The sequence below is a fragment of the Polyodon spathula genome, chromosome 10 (assembly GCF_017654505.1).
Source record: "Polyodon spathula isolate WHYD16114869_AA chromosome 10, ASM1765450v1, whole genome shotgun sequence".
Taxonomy (NCBI): Eukaryota; Metazoa; Chordata; class Actinopteri; order Acipenseriformes; family Polyodontidae; genus Polyodon; species Polyodon spathula.
The window spans coordinates 16,143,631-16,163,931 of NC_054543.1; the positions used below are offsets into that span (position 1 = coordinate 16,143,631).

Below are 20,301 nucleotides of genomic sequence, written 5' to 3' on the forward strand. Positions count from 1 at the left end.
TGCCAGGACACATCATTAAGACATTGCAATATTACAAGTAAAGCATTGTAGAACACTGCTTTAAAAACCTTTTCCTTCTGGTCATGAATAGTGAATAAATATAGCTTTTTACCTTGTATATTAACAATAAATCAATATATAATAGAATTATAGGACGGCAAGCATCTGTGAATGCCCTCTACACAGCCTTTCACTGTCCTATAATATATAATACTGAGCCTATATCGTGATACAGGTGGTATTCTTAAACCGTATTAAAAACACCACAACTAAGTCCTTACCAGGCTAAATTCCTGAAGCCTGAGGAATAACAGGCATATTCTGTACATTTTCTTTTCCTATATATAATTTTTTATGTAACTAGCTATGTGATGCATACATGAAGTGCCCTATAAAAATATATCTTTGTATTGCATTGGTGTAAAAAAAAAAATAATAGTAGTTCCATGTTTGTTTGTATGGTCCCTTAAGTTCACAGTTAAAAAAAAATACCAGAGAATAAATACACATTTGATGTTTTCAATGAAAAAAACCTGCTAGCTTTTTGAAAGGAATGAAAACTTCAGCATCGTGATATGATTAGTTTTGTGGCCATGAACATTGCGTCAACTTACATTTTCCAGTAATTTAACACGTCTGTGTTTCACCACATATGTAAAGATTTCACCCCTCAAATATGATAAAAATCTCTATATTTACTTTTTATTGTGCATTTTAAAAACATTAAAAAGCATGTGTATAATATGTGGATGTACAAAATAATTGATGCTATCTTCTACATGTAATGTAAATCCTGCAGCCCCCAAACATATCAAATTACCTCTCTTACAAGACAGACCAGAATGCAGAAACTACCAACCACTGGAAAAAAAAAAAAAAAAATTTGTATGTTTTTAAATTTAATGAACACCACCTGCCACTCAGCCCAGAGCCTCTCTCAGCTTATAATAATAAAAAGGTGGGGGTTTTAGCGGATGATTATAAGGTAGAAGGTATTTCATATTTAACTCTTCACTTTAAACATGGAAAGAGTTCAAGAAAACCAATCCACTCAGAAAAGGACAGAATGCTAGTGCAGGAACAAGACTCTTGGGTATGCACATACAGTATTTAAGGTTCGTATAGGTTATTTCCATAAAAGACACTGAAACTAGTTGACTTTTCACAATACTGCTTGGGCTGAATGGTGTGCAGTGTCATGTTTCATTTTACTACAGAATATATTTTTTTTAGTGTCCGTTTACTACTTTATCAGAAAAGCAGTGTTGACAGACTGGTTAGTTTACAAACCTTAAAGGCAGTTTCCACAGAAAGAGAGACACGCTTCCTCCACTTTTAAATCTGTACCAGTACACCATTCTCGTGTTACTGACAAAGCGCATACAAGATACATGTACTGCATTGTACAGGAAACAGCTGCAAGAGTTGTTATAGTCAACATGGTCACCTTCAATATGTAAAAACTATGTTTAAAACCATACATGAGCAGCTGCTTTCACAGACTGCAGTGTAACCTTACTTTAGAAGCTAATCGGAGTCTGTGAAACTGGCCATAAATGTTATCAAATAGCATACATTCCCCAGGAATTATTTAATATAAATGATTTATGTTTATTTTAGTTTTAATTTCAAATAATGCAACACTTTCAGCAAAACAACTTAAAATTAATCAAAAAAAAAAAAAAAAAATCGCTGTTTCAGTAAATGCATTCATACTTTTAAAAATCATATACTGCAAGGTGTTTAATGAATGTGATATTTTTCTGTGTGTAATATTTATTATATTTAATTTAATTCATATTTATTCAGTTATCCTCAATTCATATTAATAAACTGTAACTATATAAAAAAAAAATACAGTACCATTTTTTTAAAGTTTTGTGTCAAGTTTCTACTAGCTATTAAAAGCCTGTCATCTGGTATTTAAAAGAAATAGAACATACAATATAGCAAATGATACCAGTCATAAGCAGAAAAATCCTTTTGTTTGTGGTTAAATGTGTGATCTAGTGGTTTCTGAATAACAGTATTAAGCGTATTCAAAGAAGAACTTTCAGAAGTACATGTAAAAAGGAAGTACAATCTGTACTGAAAATTCATCAGTTCTGGTAAGTACCTTGTCAGCAAGCTTACATGAAGATTGCTATAATAATAATAATAATAATAATAATAATAATAATAATAATAATAAATAATAATAATAATAATAATAATAATAATAATAATAATAATAATAATAATAAACATGTTCATAAATATTAAGCTCTCTTGGGATCAGATATTAAAGATTAATGTTCTTATTAAGGAAAAACACTTTTTTTTTAAAAAGTGTATTTGTGAGGAATGCTGGTGGCTCCTTCAGGTTTAACCATTTTTAATTGCCCAAATAAACTGATATACCACTTTTTATTTGTGACAAATTGTGCCAGTATGTAAAAAACAGATGGGTAATAGCCAGGCTGTAATTAGTGTAACAGCATTCACAGTCCCTAATTGTTTTGCTGGTGTTGCTTTTGCTTCCCTTCCACCACACGATTAGAATCACTTCCTGGTTTACAGGTCATGGGGCCTCATCTGAGCCTTCTATGCAGTCAATACAGCGCAAATGTCAAAGATAACACAGGAAATGAACTTGCGATGTAGTCAAAATGACAATAAAGCCAGGAGAACAAAAAATATCAACAGCCAAAGACTATATTATAGCATGTTCTGATTAGTTTTTTATACTTTATTTCAGATTATATAGATTGTCCAACGCTGTACATCATTACAAATATATATTTCCTCTTGGTATCTAATGATCCCTTGATTGCAGACCATTTTATAAGCTTGCCTAGCACGTCTTTATTGTAGTTGAGGGAGTTCAAACTAAGGCTTTAAAAAGCATCAGCAACATTACCACATGCCCTTTCAATAGTGTTGGACCATTGGGTTCTCATTTTGTTCATTACTTGTTCTGTTTATGTGTTTACTTTATAGGGATATGCAGTCATCATATTTTAGAAAAAGCTCATTGCACATTGTCAAAGTATTTTGAAGAGGGAGGCTGTTCATCTCAAGACTTAAGATTCTTTAGGTAAGCTCACTGCCAGGTAAAGACAAATAGTAACAACTCAGTATTGGATCAAAAGAAGCCCTTTTTTAATTTTTTTTTTTTAGCACAACATCAATGGTACTACTAATGTAATAATGTTGCTTAGGCTAGTACGAGGGAAGGAAATGTAATCCTAGCATTATCTTGACACATTTATTCTACAACTGCTGGCCAAAGTAACCAAATGGCTTTATTATCAGCCAGTATATTGAATCACGTTGCCTGGCACACACAGCATTGTACCCAAAAAGGAAAATGAATCATGTCTACTAGCCGATCAGTGACCGTTACTGCACACTAAAGCTATAAAAGAGCAGCGGCCATTAACTATTGTGCGCGCGCGTGCGTGTGTGTGTGTGTGCATGTGTGTACTGTGCACCACTTTGTATAATAATAAACAGCAATGATGCACAGAATCAAGCATCTTGACTACACTTTAAATTTTAAACAACTAATAGCTCTCGCACATCGAACAAAAGATTTAGTTGCACTTAATATCCCTCGCTGGTGATTTTCAGAAATATGAGTCTCTGCAGCATTGCTGAGGCAGTACACAATCAATCAACACTACAATGCTGACCTCTCAAGTGTTACAAAAACATGATTTAAGCTATTTTCAACCTGGTAGTTGCCCTGTATATTAAATTAGAGGGTTTTGGGCGCCATTTCTAGATAAAATGTGTCTTTCCTTAATTCAGAAAGTTAGCTGAGACAAATGCTTTGAGTATTAATATTGTTTCCCTGGGGAAGGGATATATCAGGAGTATAACCTGATATATTCCTCCCCCAGGGATATATCAAGTTATGATCAGGTTATGATATAACCTAGAATCTCAGGCTACTCTTGTCTTGACAGATTTTTAAATCATTTTTGGCTCTAATGATCTATTAAAGGGCTTGACCTTTAAACTCTGAACCCTAACCCTAATACAGTAGAGGGTGCGCTAAAGATTGGGCTTATGACATTCTGAACCCACGCTATAGGTAGTGAAACCAGCTGTCTGGCTAAGCATGTAGAATGGCTTGCTTTCGGTTTTCTTAGTAGTCTGTTCGTAGCCCACCCTAACCAGGTTAAAAAAATATTATTGTTGACACAAATTAATAACTATTATACCTCACACATTTTTTAAAAAGTTGATGCACTTCTGATAGGCTAGAGTGGAACAGGGTGCCCGTATTAAGAACCAGCCATAGTACGGCACAGAGCAGATAGAGCCCACAGAAGAGAAAGGTCAAAGCATCACATACACCTCCTTGAAAAAGTATTCAGCCCCCATCCTTTTTTTCACATTTAAGAGTCTCAGATTCAGAATTTGAATATATTAAATTAGGATTTTTTCCCACTGATCTACAAAGCCTTGAGCACCATGTCAAATCAAAAGAAAAATTCCAAAAGCTTTCAACAATTTACTAAAAATGAAAAACGGAAATTATTAGATTAAAAAAGTATTCATACCCTTTGCTCAGGTGCAATATATTACCTCAACAAGTCACACAATTTGTTGTAAGAAATTAGTAAGAAATTAGTGGATCACCTGCTGTAAATTAATCTGTGAGGATAAATACCGCTCTCTCTGTATAGTCCCAGAGTATGGTAGAGACTTTCAAAAGAAAGAATCAAAATGAAGACGAAAGAGCATTCTAAGCAAGTCAGGGATGTGGTTATAGAGAAGCACAAATCTGGGGAAGGGTACAAAACCATTTCAAAGGCATTGACCATCCCTCGGAGCTCAGTGCAGTCCATTGTACAGAAGTGGTAAAAATACGAAACTACCACCACACTGCCTAGATCAGGCCGCCCCTCTAAACTTAGTTGCCGGACAAGAAGGGCACTTCATAGGGAAGCTACTGTGAGGCCAACTGTGACTCTGAATGAGTTACAGAAGTCAGTGGCTGAGATGGATGATGATGTTCATGTATCAACAATCTCCAAGGTATTCCACAAAAAGGGCCTTTATGGGAAAGTGGCAAAGAAGAAGTCCTGGCTGAAAAAAAACCATATCCTCGCCTGCAAAGAGTTCACAAAAAGTCACCTAGAAGATACTGCAGTAATGTGGCAGAACGTCTTGTTGTCTGATAAGTCTAAAGTGAAACTTTTTGGCCTGAATGCTAAGCGGTATGTGTGGCACAAATCAAACACTGCACACCAGCCAGGTAACACCATCCCCACCGTAAAGTATGGCGGTGGTAGCATCATGTCATGGGGATACTTTTCAGCAGCAGGGACTGGTAATATTGTCAGGAATAATAGGAGGATGAATGGCACACAATACAGAGAATTCCTGGATAAAAACCTGCGCCCCTCTGCCAAAAAACTCAAACTGCAGAAGAAGTTTGTCTTTCAACAGGACAATGATCCAAAGCACACTGCCAGAACAACACTGGAGTGGCTTAAAATGAAGAAAATAGATGTCCTTGAGTGGCCCAGTCAGAGTCCTGACTTTAATCACATCGAAAATCTGTGGCAAGACCTCAAAATTGCTGTCCATCATCGTTCCCCAACTAACTTGACACAGCTTGAGCAATTTTGCAAGGAGGAATGGACAAATATTGCTCCTTCATGGTGTGCAAAGTTAATAGACACTTATCCGAAAAGACTACTGTCTGTAATAGCTGCCAGAGGTGGTTCAACCAAGTATTGACCCAGGGGGATGAATAGTTAAAAAATTATAACAATGCAGTTTTTTAATTTTTATTATTTTATTGTTTACTCTTTTCTTTCTTTTTTGGGGGAGGGGATGGAGGACTCTGTGAAGAAGAATGTGTGACTCACAAATAAAAATTCCCAATCTAATGCATCAAAATCCCAGGCTGTGAAACTCTTAAATGTGAAAAAGGGATGGGCGCCGAATGCTTTTTTAAGGAACTGTAAGGGCAGTCACCTAGAACTTCACAGATAGTTCTAATAGAAAACATTTTTTGGATCGACACACTATTTAATTTTTTACCGAAATATACCCCAAACTCTGATTTTTGATCCCCGCTGCTATACCTTACTACAAGCATCTGAAACTAAAATACAATATAAATAAAACACAAAACTGTTAATTGTCTAAAATAGGATACATTTGCCAATATAGGGTTAAAGGAAACAGTAGGGAAAATGATTAAACATCAGAGCAGCATAACTCAAACACTAAGAATGATTGCAAACAGCACAAGTTCCAAGTGGCATTTGAAACTATTTGCTCTTGAAATAGATTCTGCCTGTGCCCGTCTGGGTGAGGACATCTAATTGGTTAGCGTTTGCATTCCTCACACAAACCACAAAATGGATGTTAACTTTAAGGATTTACAACAATTTGTGAAAGGCCAGTTCTTAAGCGCTGTGCAGTTCCTATTTTAACAATTATGGTTTAGAGAGATGATCGTTCATGCTATGTACTGTAAATGAGGGCTTGCCTGCTCTAAAGCTGCAATACTACTTCATCAATTGTGATCCAAGCTCAGTTTTTCTTGGACATGTAACTTCCAGTTAAAAATACATTCTTAAATGTTACCCAAACAGTTGTTTAAGTCAAGCTACTGTATAATGTTTTGTTTTTTTCCAGTAATTTGACACATTGCCATTAGATGGCAGTGTATGCATTTGTTAGCCCTACATTAAAGTCTAGTCCAGTAACATTTACAGGGTGCAACCCTAAGGCATGAAAATGATGTTGATTTATTTTCTATAGCGCACAAACATTGTTTGTTTGTTGCACTAATAATTTGTTTAAGCATACCCCCAAGAGGACAAACAGCAAGCTTGGTGAATCTGACAACAAAACAAAGTGATCTTTACAGTTAAGGACAGGTTGAACCTCAGTTAAGCCACATTAAGCCTAAAATTCAGATATTGGTACCAAAACATTACAGAATGTAAGAGATAGCAATAAGAACAACTCTAGAAAAAAAAGAATACTCTCAATACAAGTTTAGTGGCCTATTTCTGAAGCTGCACATAGAATTAAATTAACAAGTGATCAACCTGAGCAAAAAGGACAATATTGAGATGTAAGCTGATTTTGTTTCCTATTTCTTTCCTATTTTTTTGCTTTTCTGATATTTTGGTTTTAACCTATGTAGAATCGGGAATAGTACATTATATTTAGCAGCTCTTGAAAGCAGTACTCACTTTAAATGAACAGACTAATTTGTTACGAAGGCATATTTAAAGTATTTATTCTAAGAGAACCACAGGAAAACCACAGGACTGCAAAGCCAGTAAAAACAATTCCCAGATGTATTTCTGTCTGAAAAAATGGACACTTAAATCAGTTAGGAAACATTTAAGCCATGATGTGGCCTATTTTATGAGCTAAACAGTGGCACATCTTAATATCGTCGTTCAAAAAAATGTTACTTCTTAAATATGGGATTTTCTGCGGCCTCATTTTAATGTATTTTTATGGTATCCAGTGGGTTAAAATTCAGATCAATGTTGAGTTAAAGTCTAGCTGTACTTAGATCCACTGCTGTTTAGATTGTTAAAATAAACATCCGTGTCTTTTCAAAAAATATAAAATCATCATAGTATCAAAACTTTCCTTTCTTTCTTTTTAAACAAAATTTACATTTAGTTTTACTAAAAAAAGTTATTTTTACAAAACAAAATAGAGTATTATAGTACCAAAAACAACCTTCAATCAATTATAAAGTTAAAAAAAGGAGTTAACAATATGAAGCTATCTCAATGCTACATAATGACACCCATGCTACCAGTTAGAGAACCCAGGATAAGGTTTTGAATTGAGAGACTGTGGCAAAATGCCCCACCCCTCTGCTATTTATATAAGTTTTATGTTGTATGTAGTGTGTTAATGTTGGTGTATAGTCATTGGTACACGGGATATAAATGGGTCTGTGTTAAATCACACAAGTGATTTAAAATATATATTTGTATTTAGCCACGAGGATTGCACAGTACTTCACATACAGGTAAAATATAATAATATGTGAGCACGGGAAATTGCACTAACTTAATTCACGTGCAGTTGTACTGAGACTCCAATTGACTGATTGATTGGCAAATCGAGTCTTGGCACAGCTGCATAAAAACAACATGTTTTCACTCACTCGAGGTTGTGTGTTCGTGAGTGGAGACTGGGTGAGAGAGGAGATATTTAAATGACAATTGCTATTTCATGCTAGAAGCTCCAGCACGGTACTTGTTTTCTGTTCGTCCACTTTGTTTGTCTGTCTATCTACTTTGGCCAACGCGCCATTTTGTTTGTTCAGTCTGTGTTTTCTGTTTTGTACAACCTTTTTGTTTGAAATAAACCGCCGCAAGCAACCGCCTTCATATCATTTCATCAGTCGTCTCTATTACTTCCTTGCTCTGACATCACCACTCCAACTGTCCTTGTGACAGAGACCCATCTAACATTAGATTTTTAAGTATGTCCACACATATTTTGAAATGGAATGCGTCACAATACATATCATTACACTATACCATCTAGGAATGAAAACTAAAGAACAGACCCTATTCAAAAACTGTAAAACCATGCCTTATTAAAAGACTGTTTTGATTAATCATTTTCTAGAATGTTTAAAAACACTCTTTAAAATAAAGTTTAAATGTTTTTGAATATGGTTTCACGTTATTCCATTCCTAAAAAGCAACAAAGGGTTAAAACCAGTTGGGACCAAATTTAATAATCACCTGTACATGAGCCTGCATTTCATTATCATAGGTTTGGACTACAGGGGTCTGGATTAACAATAGTATAAATTTTATTTACCACTGCCACTGAAATGTTTAAAAGTATAAAAATGGCAGTAAATAAAAAGCTAGAAGATCTGAAAATAAAACAAGACTTTGACAGAGAGGGTACAGCCCTTTCTTCAGGTCATGCTACAGTAAGGGCTCTGGCAACTGGTCTTCACTCGAACTGGCTTTGTTACGCATCAGGTTCTTGCAGGGAGGGACCATGGGCCTCTGCAGCTGCTGTACTAATCGAAGAGAACTTGCTTTCAAGGGAAGATGCCCTCATTGGAGCCATTGGGTTTTTCCTGGAATTTTCTTTATCTGACTGATTTGTTAGTAGGTAAGCTATCAGGGGGAGGCAGTGGAGGTCGTCTTTTCTTGATTGGGTAGTTGTAAGGACTGAGGTTTTCACCGCTCTGACTAGGAGACACCGCGTTTTTCTGAACAACCATGTTATGGGTGCCTTCAAATAGGGCACCCCAATGAGGAACCACAGGAGTGTCCACTTGCCCGAAAAGAAACCTCCCACCTGTCTCCTCTACTTTATTTACTGGGGAATCAATGCCTGCAAAGTAAAGGATAATTAAAACAAAACAATCACATTTTCCTTGTGTTATTATGCTACCAGTTGCTGTATAAAATAATTGAATCAATTGCTGCTATTAAATAATAGGAGTAAAATAATAAATAAATATTCATCAAAGTCTCAAGCAATGGTTTTATTTTGCCTACTCAAGTATGCAAATGTACCCTGCTATGGCATTCTGTGAAAAAATTAATTTATCATCAAAAACTGCAGCACTTTGTAGTTTCAAGATTGTACAAAAGCCTGTGCTTCTGTATTACGCTTATATTTTTAGTGTATAAAATCTGGTAAAGTTCCCATTGCTAAAATATTTACTGTTCTTTGGATTAATATTGTAGTAGATAACAACAAGGACTCTTTGATGCCAGAGTACGGCTTTGGTATCCATTTAGTATGTAACAACAGTAACAGTTATAGATATATGAACAATATCCATTGTCCAAAGCGTTGCTATATATAAACTTCTTGGTTTGTAGGAACCTTGTAGCTTACAAGAAACCATCAGAGATTAATCAGCCCTGCTGTTTGCCAAAGTAGCTAACCAAGTACAAGCTTTTTTTCACATTAGTGAAATTCATGAAAAAGCTGAGAAATACCAGGAGCCACCAGGAGTTTACCGACAAGTTTACCTTCGAGTTTACCGGCGAGTTTGCCAGCGAGTTTACCAGCGAGTTTACCAGAGAGTTTACCAACGAGTGTTTGGAATGCACTCCTGTGGGGCTCATTCTCTGATGTCTGATTCAGGAAAAAATAAGACAGTTTATCACAACGATTATCAGCAACTATCCATCTATTACAGTATCTTTTGTAGCCCATCCAATTATGGACATAATTGATGTTTTTCACGTTAAGTATATACTGCTCTTGGGCTGCATCTCTCTAGGCAATTAAACTTACTTATATCACGGTAGACCGGGGTGGCTTGCTTTGTAAGGAACAAAGAAGGCCACTTTGGCGACATTATCTCAATCTCCATGATCTCTTTGCAGCAGTGCTTCCACTGGCCAAAGAGAAGGAAAAAAAACAACAACAAAAAAACCAGTAAGCATACAGGGAGATTAGAGCTAAAGGACTGGAATACCACATTGCCACCAACAACAATATTCTTCTGTATCTGTAATAGTGATGACCCATTTTGTATGTTAAGTGTCTGGAGCCCCAAACTCTCTACACATTCCATTCCATCAACTTACTGGGTTGATGAATTAGCAGAGCAGCAAATAAAGCATCATACAAAAACCTTGGTTGGACCTTATCAAAACAGCAGCTTTTACAATAGAAGACCTTAATACTACTAGGGATCCCTGATGGTGTGATTAACTGATAAAACACAAATAAAAAAAAAACAAAAAACAAAAAAAAACAAGAAATTAAAATAAATTTCATAGGCATCTATAAAACATTGAAAAGTTATTTATTCGGCATATTTGGAAGGTGTGTTAGCAGGAATTAATATAAACACTTACTTCAGAGACAGTACAGTACCAGACATCAATTATACCCAATTATATAACAAAATAAACTTAACTTACTCAGATCACAAAAATGCTGCCAAAAGGCCTCCATCCATTTCTGAAGCTCCTCTCTGCAGCCTGCAGTGAACACATTGGTCACTGCCTCGCCATCTGTGAGATTAATGAGAGTGAAACTACTGGTCCTTTTCTGTGGGTTCTTATCCACAGCTCGGATCCTTGATTCCTGCTCAACAGAAATCAACGTGATGAGAACTCTAGCAGAGTCACATTGTGTCACTTCTAGAACTTGAATTTGGTAAATGCCCCAAAACTAAAGACTATCTGGATGTACAGTAGAAGGTTAAGTTTAGGAGAAGACTTACAGATCTGTTCAGGATAATGTCGATCTAAAATGTGTAGTTCGAAAGAAACGCATGATATTGCAAACATGTACAGAATTTTCTATTTTAAAAAAATGACATCTTGAACTACAGTAGATTAAAAAAGTTCTCAGTTTGTCTGTCTTGCTTGCTTTCTGTTACACTTGCACTTGGTAGGTCACTTTACCTCAGCAGCGTCTTTTGGCTCAGTTAATAGGGAAAGCAGACTGTTTTATGGTTTTACTTAACCTGGTACCAAACATCATGAAAATAAATACATTCATGCAAAAGTTAGTTAGGGTTTAAAAAAATGTATCACAATGTAGTGCATGCACTAAAAGTATTGACAGCAAAACCTATTTTAAGAGCCTACCCGAGGGACTAAACATTTTAGACTGCTTGACAGGTGAGTGCTTTTTCAAAGTCCATAGGTCATAAAAATACATTCAGAGATTTACTGGCCATTAAGAGCAGACAACTGTAGAGACAGGTTTTACTGTAAAACAAACCCCCCCCCCCCCCCCCCCCCCCCCCCAAAAAAAACATGAAACTTCTTAAATTAGGTACGATTCTGATATAAGTAAATGTTACATCTTGGTATGCCCCTGAACTGTTCCCAGTATTAGCACCGTTTTTGTAATTCTTCACCTTCTTCTTTTTTAAATAAAGCATACTTTGCTAACAGGAATGACAATGGTAGGTTCTACTTCAGCCTCAATTTCCTGTGGTGTGTGGTAGCAGAACATATTTCCGCCTCTCCCGACACAGTACAGCCTGCAGCAGCTGAGAACAACTCCAACAGCTTTCTGTGACACAGGGCAGACCCAACAATAGAGAAAACCATTAAGAAATAAAGAAAAATACAGTAAACACATCAGTATCACATCACAAAGACTGCAGTGTATGACAAAGCATGTTACCAAAACAGATCCTGAAATCTAGGTGCTACATGTTGATTACCTGCTGATTCAAGAAGCCACTCATCATATCTTGGGTCATGCACACTGGCTGAGCCAGCAAATGACAGCATATGTTTCCAAACAGAGGCAGCCAGAAAGAAGAGAAAAAATAAAGAAATCACATTTGAATGAATGATGTATACAGAGGACAAAAGGTCTTTGCACCATTTTTGTGAAAGAAAAATAAAAGCTGCTCATGTTAGGAAACTAGTACCCGTCTTGATAAATCTGGAACAAAGTGTCAAAAACTTTTGAGAAGCATTTGAAGGTCAATAAACTTGGCAAAATGTTTTCAAATCTGCCAGGTTAACCCCAACCCCGACCCGTCCCTTAAAATCTGTATTGCTACCCTTACCATTCTCTGAAATTTCTCTGAAACACAAAGAAAATATATTTTAGAAACATACTGGTATACATCCACTGACAAGGAAAATATATCTATATCTATATATATATATATATATATATATATATATATATATATATATATATATATATGTGTGTGTGTGTGTGTGTGTGTGTGTGTGTGTGTGTGTGTGTGTATATATATATATATATATATATATATATATATATATATATATATATATATATACAGTACTGTGCAAAAGTTTTAGGCAGGTGTGAAAAAATGCTGTAAAGTAAGAATGTTTTCAAAACTAGACATGTTAATAGTTTATATTTATCAATTAACAAAATGCAAAGTGAGTGAACAGAAGAAAAATCTGCATCAAATCAATATTTGGTGTGACCACCCTTTGCCTTCAAAACAGCATCAATTCTTCTAGGTACACTTGCACACAGTTTTTGAAGGAACTCGGCAGGTAGGTTGGCCCAAACATCTTGGAGAACTAACCACAGTTCTTCTGTGGATTTAGTCAGCCTCAGTTGCTTCTCTCTCTTCATGTAATCCCAGACAGACTCGATGATGTTGAGATCAGGGCTCTGTGGGGGCCATACCATCACTTCCAGGACTCCTTGTTCTTTTTTACGCTGAAGATAGTTCTTAATGACTTTCGCTGAATGTTTGGGGTTGTTGTCATGCTACAGAATATATTTGGGGCCAATCAGATGCCTCCCTGATGGTAATGCATGATGGATAAGTATCTGCCTGTACTTCTCAGCATTGAGGAGACCATTAATTCTGACTAAATCCCCAACTCCATTTGCAGAAATGCAGCCCCAAACTTACAAGGAACCTCCAACATGCTTCACTGTTGCCTGCTGACACTCATTCATGTACTGCTCTCCAGCCCTTTGGCAAACAAACTGCCTTCTGCTACAGCCAGATATTTCAAATTTTGACTCATCAGTCCAGAACACCTGCTGCCATTTTTCCTGTGTTTTCGTGCATAGTTGAGTCGCTTGGCCTTGTTTCCACGTCGGATTCGGTAATATGAGAGAATCGGTCAGGGGTCTGAATACTTTTGCAAGGCATTGTATATATATACTTTTCTTTAAAGAACACAGAAAACACACAGAAGTCTATTGTAGTGATCAAAAAAGCAGTGGATCTAAATACAGCTGGACTAACTGTTTTAATCCTGCTGGTGCTTTACTACTAGTGGCGATCCACTTGCATTACTACATGGAACAAAATACAGTGAAAAGCGGGTTACAAAACATCTTGCATGTACCAAATATAACCCTGTGTAGGTCAATTATAACCAAGTACTCCTGGGATAGTAACAGAGGAAAAGCGTGACATTAGAATACATTAACTCACACTGCTAATGGATTGGACTGAAGGAAGGACTCTGGGTCATTTCCATCCAGCAGTTGACACACTTTCTTTCCTGTGGGCTTGCTGAATGAAGCACCCAGTTCTTAGGAGAGCTGCCTGTGGAGGGCTCCTCCTCCAAACAGCAGCTGTTCACCTGAAGTTGTAACTCAAAACCTGGTCCTGCCTCATTGCTGCAAAAATCAAAAGGTGGTATGAGTAAGACACGGATTTACAATATGGGAAGAACAAACATCAAAACCAAAAACTCCCTGTAGCTGGATCAAAAGATCTACAATACTCCTGGCTCTTATAATCTTATCTAGCTTAACTTTAAACAATCAATCGTGACATTAATAAAGACTTGTTTAAAACATGTAACTGAAGCACGTTTATCCTTTTAGTACAACCTTAGAAATCATTTAAAAATAAATAAACTGCATTTTGTTAACACTGCTGTTCAAAATAACACCATGCACATCATTTTTCTGGTTAAGATACTCACAACACAGTTAAATTCCCAAAACATATGTCTGTGATAGCTTTATTCACAACCACCATTTCTGTGTCAAAAACCTCAGACCCGAGTTTCATCAAGCAAAGTACAGCCACGCGTCGGGACCCTGGAAAACAGATTATAACCAATTAATCACTTAATTATTTAGTTTATTGACAAAAGTGTGCTTTTCATTAGTTTTATCAAAGAAATTGAAAACTGTCAGGTTTCCAAAGATGTTGATAATGGGTGTTACCTTTATATTTTTGTTTTAAATAAGGTGGTTGTCTGAATGCAAAACAGGTTGATTAGGATAACATGTGACTACTATCAGTTTTTGTTCTCCTTAGATATTCTAAGAGATTTGGTTTTGGTACACTATATGGGCTGCTTTGATATTTATCTAAACTATTGCAGCCTGTGCACCAAATATCTACAAAGTTGTGTTTACTGTATTATTGGAAATACTTAAGGAACTAAAACTCAATGGCAGTCATTTTGACTGTATGAAAAAGACTTCTAGTCAAACCATTTTTCACTGAATTGTTATAGTTTCTTGTAGCATTTCTCACTTCAGTACTATTGTGTGTTATAGTTATCAGATTCATATCTAGTTTAGTGTTAGCTTTGGTAGCTCAGTCAAGATGTCCTTCAGCTGTAATCATAGTGATATAGGGATGAGCAAAATGGCTTTTGAGAACCTACTTCCTTTGTTGTTGAAGTAGCCAAAATCCTTCCACATCAATGGTATCCGAAGGTCTAGGAAAATAAGTTTTAAAAGATTACAACTCTTTAAAAAACTGAAAGTTTGCTTATAACAATAGTCTTGCTAACAAGTGTGTATTTAGCCAAATGCAGGTATAGAAATCTGATCTTTAAACAGTTGTTGACAGCAGCAAGTATCCCTCTTGTTTTCAGCTGTTAAACAGTTGCAGTTCAAGTTACTTGTCAAATGTTACAGCCAACTTGAAATATGCAAATGTTCAAGAGCTGAAAACAAGTAAAAAGGTCTAATTAAGCAAATGATCGGTTCAATTAAGGGTCTAGTTAAGTAATTGAGAGCTCGTTTGAAATGAAAACCAGCAGCCACACGGGTCCCCAGGATTGAGTTTGAGAAGCCCTGCTCTTTTTGTCAGCTGTGGCATTACCTTATATTGCAACTTTCCCCTTGCATGCTGTGCGTTCCTTCGTCCCTACATCAGAAGACCTGCAGAATGGAGCAAATATAGATTTGTTTAAGATATCTTTAAACTGCAATCATGTTCAACAGGACACAAATAATTGAATTGTGTGTCATTTACCACAGCCTTCCATAATTTAGTTTCATATGCACTTAGGTTCAGGAAGCTGACCTTGTGTACATTCCACCAAAGGAACATTGACTAAGAGCTGTTCAGGTGACCATGGTGGCCATATGACCACATCTAGCAAACCAGTCTCACCTTCTGTGCATGATCTGTTCCTCCTTCTTTTTCAGTAGCTCTGTCATGTAGGCCATATTGCGCATGTTACCCTGTCATCAGGTTTTCTGAAGCGTTTAAAACCTGATCTCTCTGGGTGCTCCCTGCAAGGCGCTTGTGGGCTCCGTCCCTCATTCGGATCTCAAAGTCAGTTTTTTAGAATATATGAGGATTTAAAAAAATATATATATTATAATTACTACTTCAAGTTAAAAGCTCAGTGAATCAACAATTCAAGATGTGCAGCAGGTCAATAAATGGGGGCATCCTACCAGTTGTTTTTTTTTTATTTATTTTTTAATGCTAAACTAGAATGGATACTTGACCACACACATAGGACCGGTTATAGCAAATTAAGTGAACTATACAGCAAAAAACACTGTAAGAAAGATGATTAAGGGTAATACTTTGTTTTAGGTATTTTCTAAAAATGGAAAATAATCCTCAAAGGCTGGAATTCAGTAACCTTGTGTATCTATTTGAAACTAGCCTCCATTAAACCTGGTTGGCTCCAACATCTCACAAGATTTCAACAAGATCAAAACATGACACCATGTGGCCACAGAGTCAGTGTGTTTTTAATTATCACATTTAAGTATTCAAACACAGTATAAGGTAAAAAAAAAAATGCAATTAATAAATAAATAAATAAATAAATAAATAAATAAAATAAAATAAAATAAAATAAAATAAAATAAAAATGCAAAACAAAAAAAAGTTTAGGTGGGCAAAAAAACAACACTGTAGTGTGTTTTCATCTCTTTGACAGCATTATATTATCTTTTTTAGTATTTAACTAAACCTGTTTAAATTATTTTCATTCAATCTGAGAATGGGAAAAGACCATTCGGCCCATCAAGACTCGTCCATTAGCTCGCCATTTCCCTTCATTTAAAACTAATTTAAATAACAGAATCTAGACTCCTTCTTCTGAACCCGTGCTCTTCAGAAATTAAGTAATCTGAATTTTAAAAATTCAGAATAAATAAGTATTTCTTCTGTGTGGAGTCAGCAATGTCCTACACTGAACAAAAATATAAACACAACATGTAAAGTGTTGGTCCCATGTTTCATGAGCTGAAATAAAAGATCCCAGAAATTTTCTATACGAACAAAAAGCTTATTTCTCTCAAATTAGTGAGCATTTCTCCTTTGCCAAGATAATCCATCCACCTCACAGGTGTGGCATATCAAGAAGCTGATTACAGCATGATCATTACACAGGTGCACCTTGTGCTGGGGACAATAAAAGGCCACTCTAAAATGTGCAGTTCTGTCACACAACACAATGCCACAGATGTCTCAAGTTTTGAGGGCGCGTGCAATTGGCATGCTGATAGGAATGTCCACCAGAGCTGTTGCCAGAGAATTGAATGTTCATTTCTCTACCATAAGCCGCCTCCAACGTAGTTTCAGAGAGTTTGGCAGTACGTCCAACCGGCCTCACAACCGCAGACCACTTGTAACCACACCAGCCCAGGACCTCCACATCCGGCTTCTTCACCTGTGGGTTCGTCTGAGGCCAGCCACCCGGACAGCTGATGAAACTGTGGGTTTGCATAACCGAAGAATTTCTGCACAAACTGTCAGAAACCTTCTCAGGGAAGCTCATCTGCGCGCTCGTTGTCCTCACCAGGATCTTGACCTGACTGCAGTTCGGCATCGTAACCGACCTCAGTGGGCAAATGCTCACCTTCGATGGCCACTGGCACGCTGGAGAAGTGTGCTCTTCACGGATGAATCCCGGTTTCAACTGTACCAGGCAGATGGCAGACAGCATGTATGGCGTCGTGTGGGCGAGCAGTTTGCTGATGTCAACATTGTGAACAGAGTGCCCCATGGTGGTGGTGGGGTTATGGTATGGGCAGGCATAAGCTACAGACAGTGAACACAATTGCATTTTATCGATGGCAATTTGAATGCAGAGATACCCTGATGAGATCCTGAGGCCCACTGTCATGCCATTCATCCACCGCCATCACCTCATGTTTCAGCATTATAATACACGGCTTTATGTTGCAAGGATCTGTACACAATTCCTGGAAGCTGAAAATGTCCCAGTTCTTCCATGGCCTGCATACTCACCAGACATGTCACCCATTGGGCATGTTTGGGATGCTCTGGATCGACGTGTACGACAGCGTGTTCCAGTTCCTGCCAATATCCAGCAACTTCGCACAGCCATTGAAGAGGGGTGGGACAACATTCCACAGGCCACAGTCAACAGCCTGATCAAATCTATGCAAAGTAGATGTGTCGCGCTGTATGAGGCAAATGGTGGTCACATCAGATACTGACTGACAAAAGACTAGGCGAAAAAAAAAGTTCTCGTTTTTTTTTTCCAAAGTTCACTGGTTGTCTACTGATAGACCATTAAGGGTCAGTACACTTTAGGTATCCGAAGAAAAACCCTCAACATGGTCTTCAAGCCAGTAATCTGTGACACCTGCTTGATGTGGGAAATCCGAGAAAAGCCAGCGGAGCTAAACCAAGTGTGCGTAAAGTGCCGCGCGATCCAGGATTTGCATAAACTAGTAAATATGCTAGAAATGGAGCTGGAAGAAGTGAGACAGCAACAGGATCTTGAGGAACTGGCACACCCACAATTCATGGAAGTCTGCATCACCCCTAACAGACTGAAAGCCACCAAGGAGATAGAAGGTCAGAACAGCTGGATTCAGGTAGGCAGAAGCAGGGAAAAAAAGAAACTTCGTCAAACACAACCACCAGAAATCAAAACAACCAACAAATTTGAGTCACTTCAGAATTTTGATGAGCAGAACCAACAACAAGAGAATGAAAGGAACAACATCTAGGACCCCATTGACAGTGGTGACCAGACAGCAAAAAGAAGGGAGGTCATGATTGTTGGGGACTCCATATTGAGAAACACAGCAAGTTCAATTCGCAGTTTGGACCCCCTTACTACAACAGTGTGCTGCCTTCCGGGAGCCTCGGTCAAGCACATCACTGAGAACGTGGACAGGCTCCTAGAACGAACAGGAGACGACCCGATAGTAGTCGTCCACATCGGTACAAACAACATTGGAAGAGACAGACCAAAATCCCTGCAAAACAAATTCAGAGAGCTAGGAAGGAAATTAAAAGAGAAAACCAAAACTGTGGTATTTTCTGGTATACTACCGGCACCTTGCAAAAGACCATATGGACAGCTGGAAATAATTAATCAAAACGCATGGCTGAAGACATGGTGCACACGGGAAGGCTTCACCTATCTTGATCATTGGACCACATTCTACAACGAGGACTATCTGTATAGACGGGATGGACTGCACTTAAATAACAAGGGAACCAGTCTACTTGGAGAAAGGATCCTCGAGCAGGTTCAGAAGCATTTAAACTAGAAAGGAAGGGGGGAGAAATCAACAAAAAAACAGAAGGGAGACCGCATCAAAACAAGAACAACAACTCAGGTAAGACAACCATTAAATGTATTTATTTAAATGCTAGAAGTATCAGAAACAAAATTCTAGAACTTGAAGCTACTGCACTAACAGGTAACTATGATGTGATAGGTGTTACTGAAACTTGGTTGTCTGAGAGTGATGGGGACGAATATAATATTTGTGGGTATACACTGTACAGGAGGACAGGCAGGACAGAAGAGGAGGAGGGGTAGCACTATACAAAAGAAACAGTCTTGAAGCCCAGGTGTTAAACCTGGACAAAGAAAATAAAGCCGAATCAATAACAGACAAAAATTCAAAGGGCATAATAATAGGAGCATGCTATAGACCGCCAGATTCAGATGGTGAGTAAAATAATCTGTTATACAATGACATTAGAAATGCGTGTAGCAAAGGAGAAGCCATACTAATGGGAGATTTCAACTTCCCCCATATAAAATGGGAAAACCCAGTGGGTAGCACGAAGGATGAAATAGAAATGGTGGAAATGACAAATGACTGCTTCCTAACACAATTTGTCAAGGCACCGACTAGAGGGGAGGCATGCCTTGATTTAGTCTTTTCAAATAACGAAGATAGAATAACTAAAACAGAGGTCAGAGAACCACTGGCAAACTCAGACCACAACATGGTCTCATTTGAAGTGATTTTTAAAACCCCAAAAGTAATGACTAAAGCTAAGGTTTACAATTTTAGAAAAGCAAACTATGAAGGTATGAAACAGAGACTAACAGAAGTAGATTGGAGTAAAATAGAGAAAACACCCACAGAAGAAGGATGGTTGTTCTTCAAAAATGTAGTACTAGAGGCGCAAAACAATTACATCCCTAAAGTAGACAAATCTAAATGTAAAACTAAATTGCCAAAATGGTTTAATAGATCAATTAAAAAAAATATTCAGCGAAAAAGGGCTCTTTACAGAGCATTAAAAAAGGACCAAAAAGAAAGTACGCAGAAAGAGTACACGGAACTGCAAACACAAGTCAAAAAGGAAGTTAGAAAGGCCAAGAGAGAAATAGAAATGAACATTGC

At 37.3% G+C, this 20,301-nt stretch overlaps 1 pseudogene; it reads right to left on the reverse strand.

The window, feature by feature from the left end:
• Positions 1 to 9,676: 9,676 nt before the first annotated feature.
• LOC121321666 lies at positions 9,677 to 15,997 on the reverse strand (annotated as a pseudogene).
• Positions 15,998 to 20,301: the final 4,304 nt, after the last annotated feature.